At 48.2% G+C, this 27,576-nt stretch overlaps 1 protein-coding gene across 12 annotated transcripts in view; it reads left to right on the top strand.

The window, feature by feature from the left end:
- The window catches only part of GSG1L (GSG1 like), a 225,638-nt gene that overhangs the window by 140,462 nt on the left and 57,600 nt on the right, over nt 1–27,576 (top strand). The window lies entirely within an intron of this gene.

Genomic DNA, 27,576 nt, shown 5'->3' with positions numbered 1-27,576 from the left:
GGCTTCTGGTTTGCTCTTATGGAAGGGAAGCTGTGGCAGGCAGTGTCTGGGAGAGCCCATCAGCTGAGTCCATGGCAGGGGGAGGCTTGGGCTCTGATGTTGCTCTACCAGCTCACACTGAGGGGTCCTCAGCCCAAGGTCAACTCCTTGTAGGGTAGAGGAGAAAGCAGAGTTGGGGCAGCCCCTACTTGATCCAATTATTATAATCAATTGTTATGATGAACCAATTGATTAATTAATCATAATAACCAACACTGAGATGCCACCATGGGCAGGTGCTGGGCTATTCTGCCACATGTGTTAATATCTTTATTCCTCACGGTGTCCTTGTGAGGGAGGCACTAACATTTGTCCATTCTGCAGATGGGGAAACTGACTTACCGGCAATCACATAGCTAGCAAGTTGTTGAACTGCACAGACTGCCACCCAAAGTGCTCTGAGCGGAGCTTACGTACCTGGACTTCAGGCCGTCATTGTGTTGTTATGATTCCTAGCTGTTCTTGAATAAACTGAGGGGCAGATCCTGGCCCCAGGACTGGCCCTGTCACATGGTGAGGCAGTGGCTGAGGGATTCCGACTCTTCAGCAAAGGAAGTGGGGGTCGGGGCCTGGCCAGGAGGCCTGCCTGCTGGGTTGTACAGGGGTTGTACAGATGGGGTCAGCCTGGGGCTGAGTCAGGGGCTATGATTGTTGGCCTCTGGCCCAGGGCCTAGAGCTCACAGTACTTCCAGGGAGCCAAGAAATGTTTTTAGGTTGACTGCTTTTAAAATCAGAAGAAAAAAAAGAATATAGACATAAGAATACCATTGCAGTCATAAAATGTGATTTTTAATATTGTTTTTAAGGAAGAATAGGCACATGGGTCAGCAGTGCGTGGGGCCCATGGAAGTCACAGTGTGGTCCTGCCCTGGGCCACAGCTTTCCTCAGGCTCTCAGGACTGAGCTGGACCGATTCCAGACCAGGGTGGCTCCTGCTGCCAGTGGCCACCCACCCCCACCCCGGTGGCTTCAGCCAACAGGTGCTGGAGAAGGTGGCACCCCCAGGGCCACCGTCTCTTCCCCCAGGGACCAGAGTCTTCTATGCTTGGAGAGATGTGAGGGCAGGCTGGAGGACGTCTGCTCTTTCCGGGTTCCTCTGAAAAATGAGGCTGGTCTACTTAGGATGAAAAAGGAAGTCATTTGGAGAATTCCTGTGTGGTTGAGCCAACTGTGGGCTTTTAGTAAAAACTGTGCTGGCATGAAGAGAAACGTGACCATCTCTGTGAAATAATCAGACTTTGTGGAGAAGTCAACAGGAATACTTCATTAAGCAATAAGAAAAGGAAATTTTGCTAAAAAAAAAAAAAATGACCAGGGCTGAGGTGGCTCTTTGGAACCTGGGTTTCGGGAGATGTTTTCAGTGCAAGGTGTGAGCTGAAGAGTAAGCCTGTGAGGTGAACACCATCCATGTATTTAGGACAAACGTCTGGGGACCTGGAGGCCTGCTGCCCGAGGAACAAAGCATACAGATCCCACCGCACTGCAGACGCCAGTGAGCCACCAATACAGCCAGGATCCCAGCTGTGAGTTGTGCAGAGTGCCACTCTCCTGGGCCACCTGCAACTCCAAGAGCCGCGAGGCATGTGTGTGCCAGGAAGGCATGTTTGCGGAGCCACTTGCCTCACAGTCGGGCTTGATGCTGCCTTCTGAGAGTGATGTGAGCTGGGGAACCCATTTGGTTGGTTTGCCTTTTTGCTGGCTGGTTTTGCGTTCAGTCACAGTCGCTTCCCCCAGGGGAGGTTTCCTGTGGTCTTGAATTCCTCCCAGTCCACCCTTCACTTAATTCCTTGGCTTTTTCTTGGAGCTTCTCTTAGTGTGGTGACTTGAACCTTCTTTCTGTAAATGGTCACGTATTATCTTAGGATGAATTTCCTAAGACCCTGATTCTACTTGAGCCCTGCTATCTGGGGCCTGTGCTGAAAGAATCCCACATTGATAGCCCCCTGTTCAGTCCCCCTGCCCTGGCCAGACTGGGTCTCTTACCCATTACTTAGACAGCAAGTATTTTTGTGTCTAAAAATGCAGATGGGCTAAGTCAGAGAGATGAGTATTTCCATATTATTAAAGGTTCTTTTGATTATAAATAACAAGAACCCAAATTAGCTGAAGAAAGAAAGAAAGAAAGAGGATAGTGGTAGAAATCTATTGATTCATGTAGTTGGAAAGTACAAGGTGGTTAGGCTTCAGGCATGGCTGCATCCAGGTGATCAAGTCACGAGGAATCTTTTCTAACTTCATTCTCAGTCAGGCTCTGTCCACATGGAGAGAGATGGTCAGAAGCTTACATAAGATTCCAGGGGTAGAGAGAACTCCTTTCCAATAGCTCCTCTAAAACTCAAAAGGGACTATAATCGGCTCAGCAAGGTTTATAGACTCATCCCTCTACTAACTGCCATGTCAGAGAATGAAATACTCTGGTTAGCCAGGCCTGAGTCCCTAGGCACACCCATGATTTGGGCTTGGCTGTGGACCAAGCAAGATTATTATATAATGGTAGAAAAGTGATCGCCCAGAGGAACAGGTTGACTGCAAGTCCAAATGACTTATCAAGATGGGAGATTATTAGGAGGTCAGTTGTGGAGCTAAAGGACTCAGAGCCCCAGGAATGGCAGAGGCCTTAATTTGGTTTCTTCCAAAGCAATTCTTAAGATGAAGATTTGGGCACAAGTAGTTTATCTGGGAGGTGACCCCAGGGAGAATGGAGAGGTAAGACAGGAGAAGTAAGACAGGAAAGCCAATGAAGGGAGTGATGATGAGCAGGCGACCACTGTGGGCACCTGGGATCCAGTCCTGCCAGGATGTCTGAGAGACTGTGTAGAGCACGCCTCAGCGCAGCCCGATGGCTGTGGCATTCATTCATCAGCTCCCACCCATTGCTGGTTTCTGGTCACTCTTGAGCATGCACACCTCCCAGAAGGTCCAGCCTTCTCCACCTATCAAAGCAAGTATTTGAGGAAAGAAGCCACCAACATGTGCTGTGTAACTAAAGTTTCAGGTGACGTCTGGCATAGCTCAGGGGGATATGGGTGGGGGACTGACAGTCTGCCGCTGGAAGTCAAATCAACGCAAAGAGCGGGTGTTCTGATACCACCTGGTGCACTGCAGTACAGTTCTGGTGCTGTCCACCCAGAGCTGGCATCAACACCACGGTCCCCAGCAAGACTGCCCCCACTATGCTAGCTCCCCAGACTAGCCTCACTTCTGACCTGCTGGCTACAGATTCAGGATTCCTATGACCCTTTCATGTTTGATAATTCACTAGCACTACTTGCAGAACTCAGGAAAATGCTATCATTGAGGATTGTAATATTATTGTAAAGGATACAATCAGGACCAGCCAAAGGAAGAGGCACCAAGGGCAAGGTCTGGGAGGGTCTTGAATGCAGAGTTTCTATGCCCGCCTGATTCTGTGGAATAAAGGCCCTCCTGGCACATAAAGGTGATCATTAACCAGGAAACTCACTTGAGCCTGGTGGCCAGAGTTTTTGCTGGAGGTTCATTGTGTAGGCATGATTGATCAAATCATTAGCAGGTGCTTGAACTCCATCTCCAGCAACCCCTCCCTGCTTCCCTTCCTGGAGTTGATGGGCTGGACCCTTAATCACATGGTGGATCTTTCTGGTGACCAGCCCCCATCCTGAGTCATCTCAATCATTAGCATAAACTCCATAAACTCGGTTATGATAACAGGGGCTCATGAATAATAAAGATACTCATATTACTCAGGAAATTCCAAGGATGTGGTCTCTCTCCCAGGGACCAAAGAAAAAGGAAAAATTCTTTATTATACAACAAAGGGTCTGGATGGGCAAACAGGAGCTGTACCTGCAGCTGGGCTGTCACCCTCCTGCAGCTGTGTTTTGCTTGGGCAGATGGGAATCCTCGATAAGCTCTGAGGGAGGGAGGGGCCTGGACAGTCTTCTCAGATTTGGGACAAATGTTTAAGCATTTGGAGTGCTGGGCCCGCTTGGCCTGTGGGCCTGTGGGGCATCCCTGGCAGGTTTTGATGCTTCTCTCCAGCTTGTGGCAAACCCTTGCTCAGGAGATAGGGGCCCAGGCCAAGGCTCCCAGATCCAGTCTGCTAAGGCTGCCCTGGCTGGTGGGATTCTCATCCCTTGAGTTCAGGTGTGCAGGGAGCACTGCAGCTCTTTTGTTTCTGGAGAGGAACTTAGTTTCGCTTGTACACTCCCATCTTTCTGGCCTGGTGGAGGACTGATCTTCCGAGGATGTCAGGGCTTTCTTCCACTGCGGGTGCCTGGTGCTGTGCTTGCAATTGCATGGCCTTATGCAGTGTCAGACAGACAGGCTGGGGCTTCATCTCTGTCACCATGGTCTTTGCCATGCAGGTCCCAGTCCCTTGGGCCAGAAGTGCTCCAGAATTCAGAACTTTTCAGAATTTCAAATGTAACATAGATCACCTATTACATAGCAGCCCAGCAGAGGCTGGGGCAGCACCATGTAAGCAAACGCATTCACATTTCTGCAGTAAAAGGCATGAATATTCACGCTAGGGGAGATGAATAAAGACAGTCAATAGCCTCACCTCCATTCAGGTCAGGCTTTGCTGTTAAATGAGTTCAGGCCAAGTTAGGTTTTGTGGTCAAAATGAATTATGAAGAAACTTTTAGATTTCAGGACTTCTGGGAATTTGAAATTGCAGACAAGAAATTATGAGCTCAGTAGCTCCTATTTATTGAGTACCTACTATGTGTTCAGCACCATCTAAACACATCACCTCTGTAGAACCCTATGATGGTGAATGCTATATTTCCCCTGATTTACAGTTGAGAAAACTGAGGCCCGGGGCTAGTAAGTGGCAGTTCTGGCTTCAAAGCCCATGCGCTTTACTGTTACATGGGTCCATGCAGGTTGTAGCTGAGCCTCTACTGCCCTGTCCACAGTGTCCCTTCTGGTTCTCAGGACTCTTTGCTGCTAGAGCCCGATGGAGATGGAAGAATGAGGCTGGGAATTTCAGTACCTGTGCTCTCCTCACTCTAGACCAGAAGCTCAGAGGTCTCAAGCCCAATGCCCACAGGGACCATGTGGGTGACCTAAATGGGTAGATGATATGAAACAGTGAATGTGAGGACTGTGGCAAACTTGGGGGTGTGCACCCTATCAGCAGCCCACTGTTGCCATGGAGAACTATGTTCAGCATTAAGGAAAATCTGGGTTTTTATGGTGAAATCTCTTGATTTTTAATTCAAAATATTTAAAAATTTGTTTTATTAAGATACAATTTACATATCATAAAGTTCACCCATATAAAGTGTACAGTTTAATAGATTTTAATAACCATCACCGTAATCTAATTCTAAAACCTTTTTATCACCCCAAAAAGAAACCTTCTAGCCACTAGCAGTTTCTATTTTCCACCAAAACTCTCAGTCCTAGGCAACCACTGATCTGCTTTCTGTCTCCACAGCTTAGCCTATTCTAGACATTTTGAATAAACGAAATCATACACTATGTGTCTTTTATGACTTGCTTCTTTCACATAGCATGAGGTTTTCAAGGTTCATCCATGTAGTATGTATCAGCACTTCATTCCTTTTTATTGCCAAGTAGTATTCCAGTGTACCGATATACCACATTGTGTTTCTCCATTTATTAGTGGATGGACATGTGCGTGATTTCCACTCTTTGGCTACTATTCAAAATGCTGCTGTGAACATTTGTGTATAAGTGTTTGTGTGGACATTGTTTTTCTAGGAAAGAAATGGTTGGGTCACACGGTAATCTTGTTTAACTTTTTAAGCCAAAAATGTTTTAAACCATTGTGCCAGCGAACAAAACATCACTCAGACCCTCTTGTTCCAGTCCTGTCCCCGCCAGAAAAACTCAACCCTTTTTTGTCCTGAGGACTGAAACACAGCTCTCTCTCTTTCTGCACTCAGCAGCCCCTGACTTGATCTGCTCAATAAATTAAGGCTTCTGAATTGAAAACCAGGAAGGGAAGGATTTTCAGGTGCGTTTTACTTCCCCCTCTTCTGCAAAACGTTCTGGAACAAGGAAGTTCAGAGCCTCTGATGAAGGGAAAGGAAAAGGGGAAAATACAGGGGAAAGAACATGAATTAGTATCTTGAATATTACCCAGCCATATCCATTTGCCTCAGGATCAGTTTACATACTCATGATGGACCTAAAGCTAGTATTCATCAAATGTACAGCTCTGTTTGATAAAGCCCCAGCCCCTTTACAGATCTAAAAATACATAGAAATTTTCCTCACTTAGCCTAATTTGACCATTTTAAGGATTTTTTTGAATGAAGTCTGTTTTTGTCATTTCTAACATTTATCAAATGTTACATTTGCAGAATAAAATCCAGACTCCTTCCCAGACTACAAAATGTGGCTTTTGCCTTCCTCTCTTGCTTCATTTCCCACAGCTCAGCCCCCTTGGCTGTTCCTTCCCCTGCTCCTCGCTCCTGCCCAAGACCTTGGTCCTTCCACGGGGCCCCCAAACCCCATGCTTCCGCTCACTTCTGGGCTCAGTCAGGTGTCCACTCAAATGCCATCTCCCCGGGATGCCTTCCCTTTCCCCAGCCACCTTCCATGCCCTCCTGCTTTGTTTGGCTTAATGGTACTTCCCGCTTTCCAAGTAGTGCCTAAAACGTGGTAGGTATGCAATAAGTAATTGTGGAGTGTATAAAAGAACTTGCTTACATACTACTTTGTTTACTCGTCTGTGCTGCTCCTCTCCTGACCGGCCAGGGTTTCTCAACCTCGGCACAACATTTTGTGCTGAATCATTCTTTGTTGTGGGAGAGAGGGGCTGTCCTGGCCCTTGTCAGAGGCTCAATGGCATCCTTGGCCTCTACAGACCAGATGCTAAGAGCACCCCCCCGCACGTTAAGACAACCAAAAATGTCTCCAGACACAGCCAAATGTCCCCTGGGAAGCAAAAATCACACCTGGCTGAGAACCAGTGTCCCGGGCCATCGACTCCATGACAGCAGGGGCCTTGTCTTTTGGCTTCTCTGCTGCATGCCCAGGACCTGGCCCTCAGGAATACAAGAGAATTGCAGAGGCAGCACACAGGGGCTTAGACCCTCAGAGTGCATTCTGGCGTTTGTGCTTCTGGGTTTGCACCTTGCCCTATAGAACATACATGTGCTCCGGAACGGGGCAGGCTGGATCAAAGTCTGGGGGTGCCACTTTCAAACTGTGTGGCCTGGGCAAGCTGCATATAGTTTCTGAGCTCCTGTGTTCTCATATGAAAAAGCAGCAGAAGGTTGGGTTTGAGAGATACAATGAAATCACCCAAGTGAAGAGACACGAAGCATGTTTTCAGTACTTGGCTGTGGAACAGTGTTGGGCTGGGGGGGAACAGTGACCCCAGGGTGGGGGTCGGGTGCCCGGGGAAGGACAGTGACTCGGAGGCGGGAGGTGGGTGCAGGGCTCTATGCCTGAGGGTGGTGACCCTGCGTCTGCTTTGCCTAGGACAGTCCCAGCGTCATTGCTAAGAGGCACCTGGTTCAGATGATGAGCTGTCTGTTCACTGTTTATGGGCCACTTTGCATGTGTATTATTCCACGAATATGTCCTTAGTTTCTTCTTACAAGGGTCCGTGTCTTGCCCTCATCTTCCCTAAGGTGCTTTGGCCCACCCCAGCACAAGCCCCGTCTGGCTGTCAGCTCTTTGAATTGTTTCGTTTCGTCTATGTCCAGTGCTTGCTTCATTTCCCCTCAGCTTCTCTCCGCTTGCTGGAACCACAGGACTTTTATTTTTTAAATATATTTTTGACTCTGCATTGCTGACTGGGTGGGCTGGGTTGGGGTGGTTTGGGAGCTGGGAGGGAAGGCTGTGGCAGCCAGCCTCTCCCCTGGGTGTAAGTGTTCATTCCGGCACGGGGCTGACAAAACTGAGAGTCCACATCAAATTAAGCCTCAAAGGATGAGTGGAAAGGTGGGAGAGGCCTTGCTGCAGAGGGAGCGGAACGAGGCGTGCGGGGCAGAGGGGCAGGCTTTGCGCCCCGGGAGCTTGTGTCTGGTGGGGAGGCAGTGAGTCACTGAGTGGTTGGGACTGTGATGTGAAGAGAAGTCCCAAGGCTGTGTAGGGTGGTGGTCGGGGCATGCCCCTGGGGGCTCACCAGCCTTCCTTCTGAGGCCTGAAGGCGGGGAGGAGGCAGCTGGGTGAGAAGGCAGGGCCAAGGGAGTTAGAGAGGAGGCGCTAACGCAAAGGCCTGGTCAGGCAGGGTGTTCCCAGGTTCGAGGAACTTGAATGTGGCCAAGGGAAGAGCCTAGAGTAGCAAGGGTTGGCTGGAGGTGACATGCAGAGGGGATGGCGCAGGGCTGCTGTTTTCTTCCCAGGACAAGAGGGACGAAGCCAGAAGCCAGTCATTAAGAGTTCTGGGCAGGGAAGGTTCAGGGAAGGGGGCTCATCTGCAGTGGCTGCAGGGACAGCGCTGGATGGGGGTGGGGGAGTGGGTAGTTGGGTGGGATGGTGGCAAGGCTAGGAAACTGGGTGTTGCCCAGGGCCGGGGTGCAGTGGAGAACCACTGAGAAGGGATTTAAGCAAAGAAGGGGCAAGGTGAAGGGTGAGTTCTAGAAAGATGATTCTTGGGGTAGAGGAAGGGGCTGCCACAGATCCCGGAGCTATGCTGGGAGCTATGCCAGCTGCAAGGAGATGGCAGCAGTGGGAACCCAGGGATGTGGGTGCGTTTGAGAGAAGCAGGATTGGCAGGACCTGATGATCAGAGCACAAGGGTGGGAACTGTTGAGGAGGACAAGGACACCCAGGCTGTGACTGCTACGGAGCAGTGGGCATCCCCTGAAGTCAGGGCACTGGCTGAACAGTGGGGTGCATTCTGGATGTGTGAGGCTTGAGATGAGACCTCCATGGGAAACACTTCCTTATAGCTCAGTCCGTCCAGGGCTAGGAGGGAGGGGGCAGCAAAGAGAGGAGAGTGAAATGTCTCTGATAAGAAAGAGAAGGAACAGGAGGCTGGGGAGGCACAGCAAGGTGAACAGGCTCACTAGGATAGAGGGAGACACATGCACGGGTAGGAAGAGAGAGACAGAGAGGGAGGAAGGAAGGGAGGGGAAGACACAGAGAGAAAACAGTAGCAAAGACACCAATATTTATTGAGCCCATACTGTGTACCAGACCCAATCCTATGATTAACCTCCTCTCTAACTCCTAGACCCTTGGGGACCCTCTGCAGTTGAATAAAGTCTGGAATGCAGTTCTGTGTATGTGTTATTTTTAATGAATTACAATAGTAGAATTCTGAGAATAGCAATATCACTGGTTCATTCATTCATTCAACCAATATTTATTGAGTTCCTCTGCACAAGCCGTTGTCCTAGAACAGGGGGTCAGCAAACTTTTTCTATGAAAGAGACAGATAGTAAAATATTTTATGCTTTGCCGGCCATGAAGTCTCTGTTACAGTTACTCGACTCTGCTGTTGAAAGCAGCTATAGGCAACTTGCAAATGATTGACACAGTCTTGCTCCAGTAAAAGTTTAAATATGGAGTTTCCTCAAAAACTAAAAAATAAAACTGTCATATGATCTAGTAATCCCACTTCTGGGTATTTATCAAAAGGAAATGAAACTACTATCCTGAAAATATATATGCACCCCCATGTTCATTCCAGCATTATTACAATAACAAAGACATGGAAACAACCTTAAGTGTCCATCAACAAATGAATGGATAAATAACACCTAACACACACACACACACACACACACACACACACACTGGAATAGTATTTGGCCATAAAAAGGAAGGAAATTCTGCTATTTGTGACAACATGGATGGACCTTGAAGGCCTTATTGCTAAATTAATAAAAGAGAAAACAAATACTGTAATGATCTCACTTATATGTAGAATCTAAAAAAACTGAACTCATAGACATAGAGATCAGACTGGTGTTTGCCAGAGGCAGAGGGCAGGAGGTGGGGTGAGTGAAATTGGTGAAGGTGGTCAAAAGGTACAAAAGTCCAGTTATAACTGGATGTAAGGCACAGCATGATGTCTATACTTAATAATACTGTATTGTATATTTGAAAGTTGCTAAGAGAATAAATCTTAAAAGTTCTCATCATGGAAAAAAGTTTGTGACTATGTGAGATGATGGATGTTAACTAGACTTACTGTGATCATTTCTCAATATATACATATATCAAGTTATCATGTTGTGTACCTAAAACCAATATAATGTTATATGCTGATTATATGTCAATAAAACTAGAAAAACAACTTCATTTACAAAAATAGGCTATTGGCCCCAGCTGGCTCATGGGCCATAGTTTGTCAACCCCTGTTCTAGACCTGGGAGATACAGCAGTGACCAGAACACACAACATTCCTGTTCTTGTGGCATGCACAATCTAGTGGGGGAGATGGACAAATAATTAGATAAACAAAGATAGTAACATGATATAATGTCAAATGGTAATAAATGTTTTGACAAAAATAAACTAAGTGGCTATGAAATGATGGAAGACAGAGGAATCAGGCAAGGCCTCTCTGCAGAGGTGACATTTCAGTAGAGACTTGAAGGAAGAGAGGGAATTCTATGATTATCTGGGGAAGATCATTCCAGAGAGGGAACAGTAAGTGCAAAGGCCCTGGGGTGGGAGTGTGTCTGGTGTTTCCTTGAGGAATGGAAGCTATGTGCCTGGGGTGGGATGAGTAAGGCAGTAGTAGATGGTCAGGAGGGAATTAGATTGTGGAGGCCTTATTGACTATGGTGAGGAGTTTGTCTTTGACCAGAGGAGATGGAGAGCCATTGGCGAGTTCTGACCAGAGAAGCAGGATCTGACCTATTCTTAAAGGATCATGGTGGTAACTGTGTTGAGAAGGGCAGAAGCAGGGAGACAGTGAGGAGGTTAGTACAACTGTCCAGGTGAGAGATGTGAATGGCTTAGACCAGGATGGCAACAATGGAGGTGTAAGAGGTAGCTGGCTTCTAGATAAGTTCCAAAGGTAGGACCAACAGGAGGTGCTTCTGGATCAGATATGGAGAGATGGAGATAGAGAGATAGAGAGATGGGGAGAAGGAGGAGTCACAGTTGATTCTGGGATTTGTGCCTGAGCCACTGGCAGGATGGAGTCCCCTTTACTAAGGTGGGGCAGGTGGGGTGGGTGGAGCCATTGGGGGGATCAGGAGTTCAGATCTGGGACATGTTAATGTGAGATGCCCATTAGATGCTGCAGGTGAATAAGATGCAGCCCCCATCTGCAGGGACCTCAGAGTCCAGTTGGAGAAACCTTTAGGACATTCCTTAGTGACAATGTGATGTGTCAAGGCTGCCATAGAAGCTGGGACAGCGCTGCAGGCATCTGGAGCACTTGGGAAGGTGAAAGAGCCTTCCCAGAGGTGACAAGTCCACTGTTCCTTGAACAAATATTGGTAAAGGATGGGGGAAAGGCATTTCAGGCAGAAGGAACAGCTGGTGCAAAGGCAAAGAGGCACCACAGGGCCTGGAGAGAGCTGGGGAGTCCATAGTTCACCTGCAGCAGCAACCTGAGCCTTGTGGGGTGGGAGGCCGTGGGGGAATGCGGCTGGAGAGGTGACCATGCTGGGCGGTTCAGACTTCCCTGTGGAGACAGTGGGAGATGGTTACAGTTCTAGACCAGGGGAGTGAGAGGGTTAGGAGGGGTGCCTTTTTGGAAGGTCCTGCCCTGCCCTCTCAAACTTGTTTTCATTATTACTCAGCTAAAGAGACTTTTTAGTCTTTTTTCTCCTTAATCACCCTTCCATCCATGATATTTTAACTCCACAGGTACACTGTATATCTGTTTATGTACTATATGTACATCTGTGCTTTCTACATAAAAAGAGTTAGATTTTGCCACAGGATTAAAGATGGTGGCATGAGAGGTGAGGCAGAAGCCTTCTCCCAAAACCACATATAATATGAAAATATAGTTAATATAACTAAACCTGAAAGAGCAATAGGAAAGAAGGCTGCACCAGACTGCATATACCTGGAGAAAAGACCAGACCTCATAAACAGGGTAACGTACCAAAGCTGTGATCTGGTGGGACCCAAGCCCTTCCCCAACCCTAGCTCACCAGTGAGAGGAAGAGAAATGGAGCAGGGAAGGGGTGGAGGCCTAGGACTGCTGAACCCCCAGCCCTGGTGATCTGTTCTGGGAGCATGAACCTCCATTGCATGGTGCTCTGGAGATTAGTAGGATGGAAAGCTAAGACAGGCAGAATAATTGGAGAGACTGAGATTCCAGCTGCTTGTGGAAAACAGGGATCCACATCTGGCTGCTCTGGGACAAAAGAAAGGTGGGCAGTCTGAGAGACCTCCTAACAGCAAGAGGGCTGCTAAAGGGGCAACCATTGCATAAAGCTTGCTGCTCAGGAGAAAGGACAGGTTGAAAAAATTGCCTAGGCACACTCTGCCAAGCAGGTTGGGAACTTTCAGGAACTTTAGGTGCTCCATTCCCCTGACTGGCTACACAGCTCAAAGGCCCCCCACTATGATACACAGCCTGCTGCACCTTCCTCCCAGCCAGCTGGCACTGGCTCACAAAACAGCAGCCCCTTCCCTGGCATCAAGACACCCAGAGGGAGACCCTGCCTATGGCAGCTACAAATGCAAACCATAGGGGCCTACACCTATGCACTTGGCCCACTGGTTCTGGCAGTGGGGACAGGTACAGCAGCTGGGAAGCAGGAAACAGCTCTTTCCTCCCCCCAGGGACCAGCACCACTCCCCTGTGACCCCTGTTATCACTCCAGGAGCTGAGCAGCTCCAGACAGTAGAACTTCTTGGCACTAGAGGGCGCCACATACAAATATGAAACATCAAAGGAACCTGGTTCAAACCCAAATCCCACAAACACCAGAAAAAGGGGCAAGGTGAAACATAATTCATCAATCTTCCTGAAATATTTCAAAATAAAAATCATAAACATGCTCATGGAGGTTCAGAAAAATATTCAAGAACTCTGGGATGAATTCAGGACTGAGATTCAATCATTAAGAAATTCCATATCTGAAATGAAACATACAATGGAGGGATTTTAAAGCAGATTAGATGTAGTAGAGGAGATGGTAAATGGAATAGAAATTAGAGAAGAGGAATACAAAGAAGCTGAGACACAGAGAGAAAAAAGGATCTCTAGGAATGAAAGAATATTGAGAGAACTGTGTGACCAGTCCAAGAGGAACAATATTCTCATTATAGGGGTACCAGAAGAAGGAGAGAGAGAGAAAAGGGGATAGAAAGTGTCTTTGAGGAGGTAATTACTGAAAACTTTCCCAATCTTGATGGTCTCTCAGGCCATGGAGGTGCACAGATCTCCCAACACAAGGTACTCAAGGAAGACAACACCAAGACATATAATAATTAAAATGGCAAAGATCAAGGATAAGGACAGACTTTTAAAGGCAGCCAGAAAGAGATAAAAGATCACATACAAAGGAAAACCCATCAGGCTATCATCACACTTCTCCACAGAAACCTTACAGGCCAGAAGGGAGTGGCATGATATATTTAATGTAACAAAGCAGAAGGGCCTCAAACCAAGAATACTCTATCTGGCAAGATTAACATTTAAATTTGAAGGAGGGATTAAACAACTTCTAGATAAGCAAAAGCTGAGAGAATTTACCTCCCACAAACCATCTCAACACTGTATTTTGGAGGGACTGCTAGAGATGGAAGTGTTCCTAAGGTTAAATAGCTGTCACCAGAGGAAACAAAACCACACTAAAGAAAGTAGAACAATTAATTACTAAGCAGATGCAAAATCAAATCAACTACCCCTAAGTCAGTCAAGGGATAGAAAGAGTACAGAATATGATACCTAACATATAAAGAATGGAGGAGGAAGAAAAAGAAGGAAAAAAAAAGAACCTTTAGATTGTGTTTGTAATAGCATATTAAGTGAGTTAAATTAGACTGTTAGATAGTAAGGAGTTCCCTTGAAACTTTGGTGATCATGAATCTAAAGCCTGCAATGGCAATAAGTACATACCTATCTATAATCACCCTAAATGTAAATGGTCTGAATGCACCAATCAAAAGACATAGAGTCACTGAGTGGATAAAAAAACAAGTCTATACGCTTCCTACAAGAGACTCACTTCAAAACCAAAGACTTACACAGACTAAAAGTGATGGGATGGAAAAAGATATTTCATGCAACTAATAGGGAGAAAAAAGCAGGACTTGCAGGACTTGTATCAGACAAAATAGACTTCAAAATAAAGAAAGTAACAAGCCACAAAGAAGGATATTACATAATGATAAAGAGGTCAGTCCAACAAGAGGATATAACCACTGTAAATATCTATGCACCCAGCATTTGCTGTTCCTAGTCTTTTTGATGTTGGCCATCCTAACCAGTGTGAGGTGATACCTCACTGTGGTTTCAATTTGCATTTCCCTGATAATTAGCAATGTGGAGCATCTTTTCATGTGCCTGTTGGCCATCTGAATTTCTTCTTTGGAAAAGTGTCTGTTTATACCCTCCTATACTGATAGTGGGAATGTAAGCTAATTCAACCATTATGGAAAGCAATATGGAGATTTCTCAAAAAACTCAAAATAGAAATACCATTTGACCCAGGAATTCCATTCCTAGGAATTTACCCAAAGAAAACAAGTTCTCTGATTCAAAAAGACATACGCACCTCTATGTTTATTGCAGCACTATTTACGATAGTGAAGATATGGAAGCAACCTATGTCTCCATCAGTAGATGAATGGATAAAGAAGAGGTGGTACATATACACAATGGAATATTATTCAGCCATAAAAAGAGAAACAAATCCTACCATTTGCAACAACATGGATGGACCTAGAGGGTATTATGCTCAGTGAAATAAGTCGCGCAGAGAAAGACAAATACCAAATGATTTCCCTCATTTGTGGAGTATAACAACAAAGCAAAACTGAAGGAGCAAAACAGTGGCGGACTCACAGATCCCAAGAAGGGACTAGGGGTTGCCAAAGGAAAGGGGTGTGGCAGGTGGGTGGGGAGGGAGGGAGAAGGGGACTGAGGGGTATTATGATTAGTGCACATGGTGTGTGTGGGGATCATGGGGAAGACAGTGTAGCACAGAGAAGACAAATAGTGACTCTGTGGCATCTTACTACACTGATGAACAGTGACTGCAGTGGGGTATGGGGGGGGACTTGATAATATGGCTGAATGTAGTAACTACATTGTTTTTCATGTGAAACCTTCATAAGAGTGTATATCAATGATAACTTAATTAAAAAAAGAGTTTTTTTCATGTGCTAGTGTGATGGTGGCCTTTTGCTGAGCATTTTCACATACAATCTGTCTCTGGATCAGTTAAGCCATACCCTGGGAACTTGGGGGCTGGTTTATGAACCCCCCATCCCCCCACTAGCTCGCTGTGGATCTTTGCTGACTTGCTTAGTCGTCCTGTGCAATTTAGTTTACCTTCACAGAGCACCTCCTATGCTTCATGTCTGTGCTCAACCCAGGGCTGCAGATCTGGGTGGCAGGAGCAAGAGATAGGTTGACAGTGATAGGGGTGGGGTGTCAAAATCCTGCAGTTGCTCAGGAAGGTTGAGCCTGGGAAGGACTGGGCCCTGATGGTTTTTGTTTTTAAATAAAATTCTAGATATCAACAAACTTGATCACCCATACATTGCTGGTGGGAATGTGAAATGGTACAGCCACTCTGGAAAACACTTCAGCAGTTCCTTTCAAAAGTTAAAATGGACTTCCCATAAGACCCAGCAGTTACATTCTCCAGCATTTATTCCAGAGCAGGGGAGACATTTTCACACAGGAACTTGTACGTGAATGTTCACACCAGCTGTATTTGTAAAGGCCCCAAACTGGCAATTAACCAAATGCCCTTCGGTGGGTTAAATGAATAAACAAATGGCAGTACATTGGCACCATGGAATACACCTCAGCCCAAAAGGAACCAACTATTGACACACGTTAACAACCCAGATGGACCTCAGGGAAATGAAGCTGAGTGGAAAGCTGATCTCAAAGGATAGTCCATTTATGTAACATTTGTGCAATAATATAATCATAGAGATGGAGGACAGATGAGTGGTTGCCAGGGGTTAGGGGTGGCTGGCGGATGGCTGTGGCTATAAAGGGGGTCTTGTGATGGTGCAGTGGAGTTATCTTGTTTGTGGTGGTAGTTACTCAAGGCTACACATGTACTAAAATTGCACACAGCTACACACGCACATGCACATACTCACTGGTGCGTGAATAACTGGTCAAATCTGAATCAAATCTATGGATTGTACCAAGGTCAATTTCTTGGCTTCGATATTGTACCCTAGCGCCCTCCAAGTTGTGAGACATAACACTAGGGAAAGGGTGCACCACACTTCCTTGTACATTTCTTTGCAACCTCCTGTGAATCAATAATTGTTTCAGAATAAGATGTTTTTAAAAAACATTCCAGCTTTCTGAGTTAGAAGGTGCCTTAGGGATGATCTTGGAAACCTCTCCTTTTTAGGTCCCCTGTGCCCTGTGGCCTGCACGCACCTGTAGCCTCACTCTCACCTGTCCATGGCAGGTCCCAGAGATCAGAAAAAGAACTCTGACAGTCCTGAGTCAGGAATCCCACAAGGGCAGATGAAGCCAAGCTCAGTGGGAGGCCCAGAACCAACAGTTTTATTCCTCTGTTTTTTTTGGAGGCTTTAACTGACTTTATTATGTGATTCATGAATTCAGCAGCATCCCATCTAGCAGGTGGAGAGATGCTCCTGTCTGATTCCTCCTGTGCTTCGGCTGTTCTGCAGCCTGGCCTGCCGGTCTCCTTTCTCCCCCTCCCCCCTCCTCCTCTCCGTGAACGGTGCTGATCTTTCCAGCTGCAAGCTCACCTTCTCTTTGAAGCCTCTTCCCAAGCCCAGCTAAAAGTAACTTCTTCTCTCCCTCAGCTCCTTTTCAGGGGTCAAAAAGGTAAATGCCTCCAGTGGCCTGGGAGGAAACATGAATGGCTGGGTGAGTGGGAATGTTGTGGTAAAGACAGTGGACAGAGAGGCTCAGGCACACGGGGTGTTCAAAGCTTGGTGACCACAGGCCCTAACTAAGTGGCGCAGCTCCGATCAGGTATGGCTGATGGTCCCCAAGGGGAAATGTGGACCCATTGTGGCCAGAGTTTCTGATTTTTACAAGAGAAGCCCAAATTCCCAAAATATTTTAAAATGTTGGGAAAAAATAGAAAAATCATTTTTTACAGCTCTCACATCTGCAGGTTGGATTCCGCCCATGGGCTGCCAGTTTTAGATCATGGCTATATATGTTTCTGTTTTAGTGCTGTAATAATTGATTTTACCTCACTATTTATGTCAACCTCCTCATTGGCCCGAGGAGGAGTGCCCATGCCATGTGCACAGCCGTGCCCCCCGTGGCCGGTCCGGTGCTTTGCGTATAGAGGACACTTAATAATTGTTAGTTGGATGAATGAGTCGGAGTGTTAGAAACAAGTTAGGGCCTGAAGAGGGGTCTGATGATTCTAAATGGGGACCAGGATCTGCCATCTGGGAGGCAGCCAGTGTGTCTTTAGGAGGTGGGGCTCAGGGCACAGGCTGTGTCCTGTCCTTGGCCTCACTATGATTGAAATTCTGCCACACCTTTTCCATGCTCTTGGAAGCAAGGATTGAAGGAATATTCAGGGCACTAGGCCTTTCATACAAATGAGCCTGGCCTTAGATACAGGTCCAGGCAGAAGTTGGGCTTTGATGGGGATAGGAGAATGCAAGAATTTTAATAGGTTTAATAAATTGGAAGTAAAATCTGCAGTCCTTGAACTTGTCCATTTTAGTGGTTTTAACCTACTTAGTGGAATGGATATATCAAGAGATGCAGTGCTCAGGGGCCTGGTGTTTGGGGAAACAGGAGGAGGCCAAGGGAAGGGGGACCCTAAGGGCCATGTCCAGGAAGGCACAGGTCCTGGGGACCTGGCCTTCAGTGTGAACCAGCGTGGTGGGCACCACAGCTGGAAATTCTCAGGAGGAGCCTGCTGTCCCACTCACTCTCTTCCGGTGGCCAGGATTCCAGCCAGCTGATATCCAGCCCTGGGGAAGTAGGTTGGGTAGGGAATAGAGCCGGGAAACTGAGGACGAAGCCCTGTTATAGGGAAAAAGGCTGCATTCTGGAGTCTCTTACATGTGCTGGGTAAGGGCTTAGCGAAGAGATGAGTTTTCCAGTAACTGGAGGGAATGAGACTCTGAGGAACTTTTGGGACAACTCATGGGGTGGAGCCCTCTGGTCGCAGTGTTCCTGACTGATCTGGGCAGGAGCCAGGCCAGTGGTTCTCAGCTCATCCCTGATGTGCCAGGTGCTCTCCTTGCTAGAGTGTGAGCTTTAGGGCTGGACTGGCTCTGTCTTGTCATTCCTGTATCTTTAGTATCTGGCACAAAATTGGCTTCCATTAATGCTGTGGACAAGAGGAGTGTAGCAGAACCTGCCTTACCATGACCCATGGGGGCATATATGCAGTGGGGGTGCGTGGGAGGGACATAGAAATCTTCCTGTCACCCAATAGGCAGCTGTCTTGTTGCCCCTGGGCCAGGTGGGCCACTGATAGGGAATGAGGGGTGGGGCAGGCATGAGCCACATTCATCAGCCTGAGCTTATTCTTGGGTCGGAGGCTGGAGACTCTCCAACAAATGCTCCATCACAGGTTGGGAAAAGTGAAGGTAAGAAGCCTCACAGACTGCCTAGGTGTGGACATGGGCCTTGCCAACAGCTGTGTGCTTCTGGTCAAGTTCTCTATCTTCCCTGGACCTCAGTTACTCCTTCCCTCAGATAAGATAGTAGTTACACCCACCTTGTGGGGGGTTGTGAGGATTTAAGGAGAGAGCATGCATTAAGTGTGCAGCACAGTACCTGGTATGTGAATGCCTCTCAGAATGATGACTGTAACAGAACTGATAGAACGGCAGCTCAGGGATTTTCATGCTAGCAGTCACTTTGCATTATGTGGCAATGTATGTAGTTTCTGTAAGGGAGAGAGGGTCACAGACCAGACAAGAAGCAGAAAGAGAAGGGCGTGTATGAGATACCTAGAAACAGGTAATCATAGAGATACACAGAGACAGAGAATAAAAGAAAGGCAGAGAGGGACATACAAAGAAAATAAGGGAAAAGGAATAGAGAGAGACACAGAGGGGTAGAACTAGAGAGAGCTACAGAGAGAAAGAGAGACTTTGAAAGTATGTTTGCTACCTGTGGTTAGAGCACAAGCAGAAATAGAGACAGAGAGGTATAGAGGGAGAGAGAGAGAGGCTTCTAAGCCCTGATGTTCACATTTCTCCACTCCCCACCATGTGGAAGTTGTCTGAATCCCCCCAGGGGCTGAGAAGGCCTGTAGGGCTCCAAGTCAAGCCAACAGAACATCCAGGGATTGGATCACTTGTGGTGCTAGGGCAGGGAACGCTTCCCAGGGCGACTAGAAGGGTATAAAGCCAAATGTAACTGTGGATGGTTCTGTCTTGATGAATCCAGTCCAGGAAAACATACTCTGAGGTCCAAGTCAGGAGGATGAAGACAAAGGGTCAGGTGCCAGGTGGACCTGGAGCAGAGTGGGATGGAGGTAGGGAGGAGGTGGGGTGGGGGGTGGGAAGGAGCTTCCCAGGAGGCTGCTGGACTGGATCCCACTGTGTGGGGGGGGGCCGGGCTGGCTCACAGAGCAGCGTGTGGGTCTGGTATCACTTAGGTCTCCACAGGAGACACTTGCTGTTCCTTCTGCCTAAAACACTATTCTTCTTTTTGCCTGGCTTCCCCTCCAGCCTCAGGTCAGGTAACATCTTTGTGAAACCTTCCTCAACCTCTTGTTACCAGCTTCTTGTCTGTCCTTCCAGAATTGTTCTAAATTGAAAAAATATATATGGGAGCATGGTGCACTCACTTTTCTGTGCTTAGCTTAGCTTTTTCACTAAATATTTCTTGGTCAGCATATTTTAATCTAATTCTTTTTCACTTACTGATTATTAACTTAGTTAAATTTACTGAGCACCTACCATATGCCAGGCACTATTCTAGAGACACAGCAATGAGCAAAACAGAACCATTTCTGCTCCACGGAGCCGATGTGCTAGTAAGGGAGCTATTTAATAGATAAATATAACAAATGACATATCAGGTGGTGATGAGCACTATAAAGATGGGGGAGGGGTATCTTTTATACTGTAATAAAGGAAGGCCATTATGGGAAAGATATCTGAACAGAAACCTCAAGGAAGTTGAATTGGTTAGTTATTGTTGTGTAATAAATTACCCCCAAAATTAGCAGTTAAAATAACATATATCATCTAACAGTTCCTGTGGGTCAGAGATCTGGGCACAGCTTAGTTTGAAACTCTGGCTCTGAGTCTGTCATGAGGTCACAGTCAGGCTGTCGGCCACGGCTGTAGTCTCCTAAATACTCACTTGGGGCTAAAGTGGCCCCTTCCAAGCTGATGCTCATGGCTGTGGGCAGTTCCGGTCCCCACAGGCATCCACATGGGCCTCTCCCAAGGGCTACTCACAACATGGCAGCTTGCTTCCCCCCGTACAAGTGATCCAAGAAAGAGAAAGAGAGAGAATGCATGCATAGAGAAAGAGAGAGAGAGAGAGAGCCCAAGAAGGAAGCTGTTCTTTTTTTAAAACCTTGCAAACATTCCATTATATCTCCTTATTTTGTTGGTCAGTAAACCCAGCCCACACTCGAGGGCAGGGGGTTTCACAAGAGTGTGAAGCCAAGAAGCAGGGATCATTCGTGGCCATCTTGGACTGTCTGCCACGGAAGTGAAGTAACAAGATGCATGGAGCAAGTACAAAGGCCCTGACGTGGGAACGTGCCTGCCATACTGAAGGGACAAAAAGGAGGCCAGAGGGGCTGGAAAGGAACAACAGCCAGGGGAAGAGGAGCAGGAAATATGATCAGGGATATAGATTTCTGTTATCATGACTTAATCCATTAGTCTCCTGTTGGTGGAATTTAGGGTATTTCCAACCCTCTGCTGCAATGAGTATCCTTGTCCCAATATGTTTGCCTACATGTGCAAATACATTTGAGGGTAAATTTCTAGAAGTGGAACTACTGGTTCAAAAAGAAGGCTCATAATCAATTTTAACAGTCATTGCCAAATTCCCCTCCAAAGGGCTGACCCTCCCGCTAGCCTCCCCTGAGGGTCTTTGATGCCCTTGAGTTCTCCTGCCCTTGCCTGGGCCTAGCACCCCATCCTGGCTGTGTCACATTGAAGGACTGTGCTGTCTTCCCGGGCTCCCATCTTTCCCCCATCCTGGTCCCTCCCTCCAGAAGACTGTCCTGCTGCTGCAGATGGCTGGGGAGTCTAACAGCTCCTGGGAGGACACTTCCCCTTGATGGAAATTCTCCACGCTTGGAGAAGTCTTCTCACAAATGGAGCCTTCTGTATGCTTTTCCCAAGAGTTGGAAACTCCCTGATGACTATTTTGAGACAATGAGTTGAGCTTGTGCTTGTCTACTGTTTGTCTCTGGAAAGGTGGCTGGCTGGCAGAATCTGGCAAAGGACAGAGTACAGAGACCACCTTGCCTGGAAGGAGAGGCTGCTGCTGCCTAACGCTTGCCCTCTGGATAAAGCCAAGCCACACACTGCCCACGTGACATTACCAAGGCCTGGCTAGGCCTAGGGGTGCTGACACTCACTGGAATGGAGACCACCTAAGAGCCAACCAATTTATCAAGCACTTAGTGTGTGCCCTGTGTTTTATGTATAATGCAACTATAAATGGGAGACGTGTCATCTGCCTGCTTAAAGGCCTCCAATGGCTTTCTGCTCTGTTATGAATTAAATCTCAACCCTTCCCCACCTCCCTGCACCCCTCTGTTCTTGCTGCCCAGGTTCCAGCCACACTGACCCCTCCTCCACATCTTGGGGCCTTGGCAACTGCTGTTCCCTCTGCCCGGGACTGTTCCCAGGCCTTTTCATGGGCCTCCTCCTCATCCTTCAGGTTCCAGCTTTAAGCCCCTTCCCAGAGAGGCCTTCCCTGATGATCTCATTTGCAGTAGCCTCCACAGCCACTCTCTGTCTTCTCAGTCTGCTGCTTCTTTGAAATTACAAGTTTACTGTCTTTTTCCTCCACTTGAGTTTCAGCTCCATGAAGACAGGGATTCTGTCTTGCTCTACTAAGACACAATCTTAGGACTGTGTCTCTAAGACTTAGGCAAATATCTGGCACAAAAGAGGTGCTCAGAGAATATTGGTTGTATGAGTGGATATGACTAGGTATTATCCCCACTTTTCATATGAGGAAACAGGGATTCAGAGATGTTAAGTGACTTGTTCACAGACACACAGCTGGGAAGTTGCAGAGCTGAGATTCAGCCTCAGGTGTGTCTAACTACAATCCAGTGGTCTCTTTCCTGCTGGATGGCCAGATGGATATTTCTGGCTGTCAACAGATAATGGGTGGGTGTCATGCTAGTGTCTGAAACTTTAAAGCTAGTGGTGTCTGGGCAGGTGTGCCAAAGGGCCCACGGGGGCTGAAATGGCTGCTGCCTCCTCATTTGCATCCCTCTAGACAGAGCCAAGTCACACACTGCCTACATGACAAGTCTTGATGAGGCCTGTGTTCTCTGAGACTCACTGAGGTGGAGACCACATGAGACAATCTATGCCAGAATAGCCAAGATCTGGGTCACCACCCACAGCCACACCTAGGCTCCATATTTGGCCTGATCCTCCTGATCTTAGCTCTCCTGGGGTTCTGTCTCTGGTAGCCTGAGGCTGCCTCTAATGGCTCTCAGTCCCTCCTCCTCCCCCAGCCAAATTTCAATTGTTCTTGTCATCATGCTTAGTCATATTTCTTCCCCTCAAGTTCAGGTTGCATCAGAAGGCAGTGATAGTGACCTTTATCTGGAGCACCTGGCCCTTCAAGGGATAGCAGAGAAATATTCAAGGGTACCCAGTCCAGAGCTAGCCCACCCATCCCTCCACATATGTTTTTAACCTTTCTGAGCCTCAGTCTCATTTTCTGTTAAAGAAAAACAATAATGCCTCCTCCCTTATAAAGTTCTCATGTAGAATCAATGAGACGGTGCATGTAGAATTCCTACCTGGCATGCACAGTCAAGTACTCCATGGTGGTAGCTTCGTTTGAGTCACCATGTAGTCCATCTGTCACCTTACAAGGCCCTCCTCCTTCCCTCAAGTCGGCCTGGGGTTCCCCACTCTGCCTCCTCTCAAAGCTCCCTCTGTGTCTTCTCTCAGATAGCTCACAACACTTCCTGGCTACTTGCTCTTCCCCTTTACAAGAATCCCCTTTACAAGAATAAGTCATGGCCAAGCAGAAATGTCAGTAAATGTATTTTACATTGACCTGGGACACAAAGGGCCCTTTGCTTGTTGGTCTGGTCAGGGAGAAGAGTGAGCTGAAAGTGGCAGGTGGGCTTGGAGGTCTTGGGGGAGGAGAGTGGGACAGCATTGTCCATAGGGATGGGAAGAACTCAGACTCTGTCCAGGGAAGTGTCAGCATCCGACACTTCCTGTCTGACCTGGCAGGCAGAGCACTGCAACAGGAGTCTTGGAGTCAGGTCGGGTGAGGGCATTGACAGTGACCAGAATAGCCTCAACATTTGTAGAGCAGTGCCTATGCTCCAGGCAGTGTTCTACATACTCATGACTCTTTCCCATAACTAGGTGGAGAAACTGAGGCCCAGAGAATTTAACAGAATTGCCTGGGTCACCCAGCCAGTAAGTGTTGGAGGCAGGATTTGGATCCAGGCCAGTCTGCACTGTCCTCCCATGACACTATCTGAGTGGTCTGCTGGTTGGAAGAGGCCCAGCCAGCAAATGTGGATGGGAGAGATGTTCTAGTCTGGGATGCGGGATGAGGTGATAGGGAAGGTATATTCTCAGAGGCCCTCGAGGACAGTCAACAGTTGGGAGGGAACTTGGCAGTTTGTTTGGGGAAGACCTGGATGGGGTGGGGTGCAGAGCGCCACCCCTGGATCAGGCCTAGGGAGGGAGGCTCACCCAGACCCTGCCTTGGGAGTCCTAGTCAGGAGCAGGCCATCAGAGCCCGTGGCCAGCAGTCTGCCACCGCACAGTTGATTGATTATCACTGGGGCAGGCAGTGTGGCCTGTGGGGAGCCCCAGCTCCAGGCTGCCCCCAGGGCCTGCCTAGAGCCACCACTCCCCTGTCTGTCCTCAGCAGCTTGTGAACCCAGCTGAGCCTTGATTCTTTGAGTTCTGAGGGCTTCACAGCCCTAGTGCCTGCTCCCAGCACCAGGAGCCCTGGTGGGAGCTCCCTGCTTGAGCCATAGGCCTTCCTCAGAAGAGAGGCAGGAAAACCCTGCCTCCACGGAAAGAACAGACGGGAAAAGTGGAAGGTCTTCAGCAAGGACGCCAGGGTTGAAGGCACAAAGGTGTGCAGGCCACACCCTGGGCTCCTGGGGACCCTGCCCGTTCATCCTCCACAAGCACCCACCGCCCCATGATTTGCTCAGACCCAGGCAGTCTGAGCTGCTCCTGAAGGAGCTCTTAGCACTGGCTGCAGGGTGACTAGGAATAGCATCTCCACATCCACTCCAAGCTTTGCTGCACCACCTCACTCCAGCTTTGTCCTGTCACCTGGCCCAAATCTTGAAGGCTTCCGCCTCCATTCCTATTTCAGAAGAGTGGTGGGCCCCGGGGTGTCTGAAATCCACTGACATCTGGGCCCCTCCGTGGGTTCACCCGAGTCAGGTCAGGAAAAGACGGCCTGTGGAGACTCACAGAGCCAGCAGGCGCTTCTCAAGGAGGCGAGGCTGACAGCTGCCCCCGACCCCCACCGCCCAAGGCCCTGCAGCAGCTCCCATCCTGCCTCCCGCAGCAGGCCTCTGAGGCCCTGCGCTCAGCCTCCACCTCTTTCCTTCCCCAAAACAGAATGTGTGGCTCCTTTCCTACCTTGTGGCCTCTGCACTTGCCCTTTCCTCCACCTCTGCCTCTCTCCTCCCAGATGGTCACAATTTTCAGGTCTCAGCTTAAACGTCATCTTCCCAGAGGCTGGCCCCAGCTTCCTTGGCCAAATTTCCTCATCACTTTTTTCTCATTCCTCCTCTCTCCTTCAGGGCATTTATTAAACTCTAAATTTTTAATTTGTGTGTTTATTTTCTATCTTCCTTCATAAGAATATCAACTCCAATGGCAGGGAGCTTGTTTGTCTTATATACCCCTTTATATCCTGAACCATGAGGAGCTTGTCATACAGTAAGTGCTTAATCAATCTTTGTTGAATGAATGAATGACTGAATGGAAGAGGCTGTGATGGAATGGTAGAATATCTGGACTTGGAGTCAGGTGGGCCTGGACTCAAACATGCTGTGTTACCCTGGGAGTATTTCTTTACCTTTCTGAGCTTCACTCTCTCACTTGTCAAATAGCGTATAACCAAACCTAGCCTTCCTGGAGTTAGGCATTACATATTGTGAGATAGTTGAGTACTTTACAAACTGTAAAGGGCCCAGGGAAGGGGCTAAAGTCTGAAGGTTCTGTTCTCTGGAGGCTGTTCATCTCATTTTCTTGGTATACGGGCATCTTCCTGGGAAGTAAAACTGATGGGATGGAATCACAGCTTCGTTGCAGGCAGGTGTGGGGGTTCAGAGCACTGGAAAATCTAACTAGCCAGAAGAGTAGGATTTGCATTTCAGCCAATGAGATGGGAGGGATCGAAGGACAGTTCTGGGAGGAACGTTCTCAGGGCTGCCTCTACGGGTCTCAGCTCTGTAAGGAGGCAGAAGATGGCCACAAGGGGTGGGTGGGGGACTGGAACTTCAGCTCCAAACCCATCACAGGCTTCTCTGTGCAGGCCAAGGTCCCTCATGGGCCAAACGGGAGGCAGGGAGCAGCCTACTGTGAGCCCGAACACAGTGAATATTCCTGCCTATGACTGGGGCACATATAACTCGATATTCCTGGGAGAGACTGAGAAAGAAACAGAGACAGGGAGAGAGAGCAACACAGAGAGAGGGGCAGGGAGAGACAGAAAAACCAGACAGGGAGTGAGAGTCAAAGGCAGAGGCAGAAGGAAACAGAGAGGAAGGCAGAGCCAGAGGCGGAAAGGGAAAGAGGTCAAAGGGAGGGTCTGCCCAGTGGCCCCTCTGAGCTCCGGCCCGGGAAGGATGGTGACGTGGGATTGTCTAGTGCGCCGCCCACCCCCACTGATTCAGAGCCCCCAGGGCCTTCCATAATGTGAGCATGGTGCCTCAAAGAGCGTGCTTCTAGTGCTTAAAGATTCTATCATTCATGCCACATAGGCCCCAAAAGTAAAGCCAGTTCCTTCCTTGGTGCCCAATGCAAGGGCGACAGTCTGTTGGCAGGCAAGAAAAGCTGGCCTTGCACTTCCGAGGGAAAGTGTGCTCTCCAAGATGCTCCCATCAGCGGGTTCCCAAGCATGTGGCATGCTTTGTGCAGCACATGACCCCCACGTGCTGACGGGATACACCACAGCCTCCAGCACCCCCGCCAGAGGTGCCTCACACACCACGCTTTCTGGATTCAGGTTTCTCACCTGTGAGTGTGTGCATTCTCCCTCCATGACAACTGCCACAGACACGTGCTATTATTTACTTAGCATTTTTCTCTAAATCACTCATTTTGGGGGAAACTTAAATTTATTCAGAAAGGAGATCTCAGATCACTACCAGACGTGAAAAGCCAGTGTCACTTGTGATAAATAGACAGGAACTGAAAAACCATAAACATGAAAACACTGCCATTGTAGAAACATTTGTGTAGCACCTAAAACAGTAGTCTCACCCCTGGGGGATTTGGCGTTTCAGCCCCACTGTTCCTGGGAGGACACTTGGTAATATGCCTGGAGGCGGGTTTTGGCTGTCTTAACTTAGGGAGCGGGGAGGTGAATGTTTCTGGCATCGAGTGAGTAGAGGCGGGGGATGCTGTCAAACATCAAAGAACCCAGGACAGACTCCCCGCCCCCTCAACAAAGGGTGATCTGGCCCTGGCTGGCAGTCATGCTGAGACTCCTGGTCTAAAATAAGCTTGAGCACCCCAGGGAGGTGTGCCCATCTTGGGCAGCTCTGACCTGGTTAGCGCCTCTTCCTTCAGGCTTGGTTGGAACTCCCTTCCCAGAGGCGCCTTCCCTGGCCCCCAGAGAGGAGTCCAGATGTCTGCCCCTCCCATTGCCTAACATCCTGACCCTCGGTGGTGGTTTCCTGCTTGTGTCCATCTCGCCCACTAGAGCTTCAAGCAGCCAGGGGCCACACCTGTCTTATTCATCTCTTTCTTCAGCTCTTAGCATGGTGCCTGGCTCCTAGCAGAAGCTCAAAAGCTACACGTGGAATGAATGACATGAAAGTTGAGTGAAAAGAGACGTGGATTCTGCTCCTGGAATCCCACTTTTATTAGGCACTTAACCTCTCCTCAGCCTGCTTTTTTTCTCACCTGTGAAATGGGCCCCACTGGTAGGACCGCTGTGCCCACCAAAGAAAGAGTGGGTGTGAAATTCCGGGCAGAGGTTAGGGGCCATCTGCAGGTGGAAGGGATCCCTTGGGAGATGGGGGGCTTGTTCACTCATTCATTTGTTCTGCCATCATTATTGAGTGCCCATACTCCTGTTCTTCCAGAGCAATTTTTAATTGC

Source organism: Manis pentadactyla, chromosome 10 (assembly GCF_030020395.1).
Source record: "Manis pentadactyla isolate mManPen7 chromosome 10, mManPen7.hap1, whole genome shotgun sequence".
NCBI classification, from domain to species: domain Eukaryota; kingdom Metazoa; phylum Chordata; class Mammalia; order Pholidota; family Manidae; genus Manis; species Manis pentadactyla.
This window is presented reverse-complemented; position numbering and strand designations above follow the sequence as displayed.